The 1,858-nt window shown below is 35.1% G+C and overlaps 1 pseudogene; it reads left to right on the plus strand.

The window, feature by feature from the left end:
* The first annotated feature begins 442 nt into the window (after window positions 1-442).
* Window positions 443-1,021, plus strand: LOC107151693 (annotated as a pseudogene).
* The last annotated feature ends 837 nt before the right edge of the window (window positions 1,022-1,858 follow it).

Below are 1,858 nucleotides of genomic sequence, written 5' to 3' on the forward strand. Positions count from 1 at the left end.
TTAATTTTAGTATTTTATTGATTATTCTGAATTCCTTAGCTATAAAAACATTCTATCCAAAAAATTATAATTTATTTTATTGACCCATAAAATTTTACACTTTATGTTCTATTTTCGATTATTAATTATATCGCTTAAAACTTTGAAAGTCACAAAAATTTATGTGTTTTTCCAGTGATTTTTGTGTTTTCCCCCTGATTTTGTTAGTATTTTCTATTTAATATGAGGATGACTATGTTTTAAATCTCCCTTTTTTCAATTACCTTTAAATCCATTAGTAAGATTTACTCAAAGTTAACTCAAATATCAGAATTCTTCCTCAATTTATCTGGTGGCTATTCTTTAAATATAGGAGGTGATAATAAAACTATAACATTTGAAACTATTATTTCCCCAAAATTACCATTATTGTCTGAAAGTAACTTCTTATTTCTAATAAAATATGTCAGATAAATCTAATGAATATATTGTTTTGGTGGGCCGCAGCCCGCCATCCCAAACATGGTGGCTCCACTGGGCGGTATGTTCTCTGATCTTCTGTTTGAGGCCTCTTGCAGGCCTCCCTGGCCAGGCTTCACTTCTTTAGGCAGAGCCTAGCACACCAAGAACTTCTAACAGCACCTTGGTGGATGAGTTGTAATCGTCATTTGATGCTTGTTTTTAATCTGTCGTGAGTCAGGATTATGTCAATGACACTGATCAGGAAGACATGCGAACTTGTATTGGTCAGTGTATTCAGAAGTTTCTGGATATTGCAAGACAGAATGCTTTTTTTTTTTTTTTCTACAAAAGATTGTTCAGAAGCCACAGCAAGTTATCAAAGGGGACGTCTCAGAACTAAGGAATGAATTGCAGTGGAAAGATGCTCTGGTGCAGAAGCACTTGACAAAGCTGAGGCATTGGCAGCAGGTGCTGAAGTTCACAATGTGCAGCACAAAAAGCCAGCTGAAGGCCCTCAGGGCTCTTGGCCTACCTGGAGCAGGCATCTGCCAATATCCCTGTGCCTCTGAAACAGACCTGAGAGAGGTCTGGCCTACAAGGTAGACTCCTGTAAACAGTTTCTCCAAACCTCTCTCTGTGTGGGCATGACATTTTAGAACAACTATTTGCCAGAGAATGAGTTGGTGTTAATTTTGTTTCTACCTAAAAATTTCCCCCAATTTTTATTAATATATTATTTTTACAATAATCATTCATTTCCTTATTTTTAAGCAGAGTTATGAGCACCTACTCTGCCCTATAATCTTAGAGTAGATATTTGGAAATTATAAGGAATATGGCACCTTCCTTCAAGTGTGTCACTTTTTGCAAGTTACTTCTTGTTTCTGCTTCAACAGGTCACTGAATTAATAGTTTAAGGGGGCACTTAGCTAACAATGAATTCCTTTGAAAATATGAGCAAGTTTCTTCACTTTCCCTAATTCCTTACCTCATTTGTTCAAGGGGAATCAAGGTAGGCTATGTCTACTATCTTTTTCCCTTAAACTCTATCACTTTATAGCAGTGCTTGTTAAATAAATAAACGTACATGAAAAACACAAGAAAAACTCAGGACTCAATAGAATATAATGGAGATACTAGAGGTTTTGGTTCAGAATAAACTATACCAAAAGTCTATAATCAGTGATTACTATATGAATGACATTGTATAAGTTATTTAAGTTCTATGAGCCTGAGCATTGTTGGTATAAGTGGGAAATAAGATTTTATGATTGTGATGAAGATCATGCAACAAAAAGTCTAGTGCCACGTGGGGTTGTTATTTCTTTAGAGACTAACAAGAAACAGATTTCATACATGAAATAGTTTGTTTGTAGTAAGATTTATTGAGAGGTACTGATTATGAAGGTGTAGGTAG

Source organism: Marmota marmota, unplaced genomic scaffold (assembly GCF_001458135.2).
Source record: "Marmota marmota marmota unplaced genomic scaffold, marMar, whole genome shotgun sequence".
In the NCBI taxonomy this organism is placed as follows: Eukaryota; Metazoa; Chordata; class Mammalia; order Rodentia; family Sciuridae; genus Marmota; species Marmota marmota.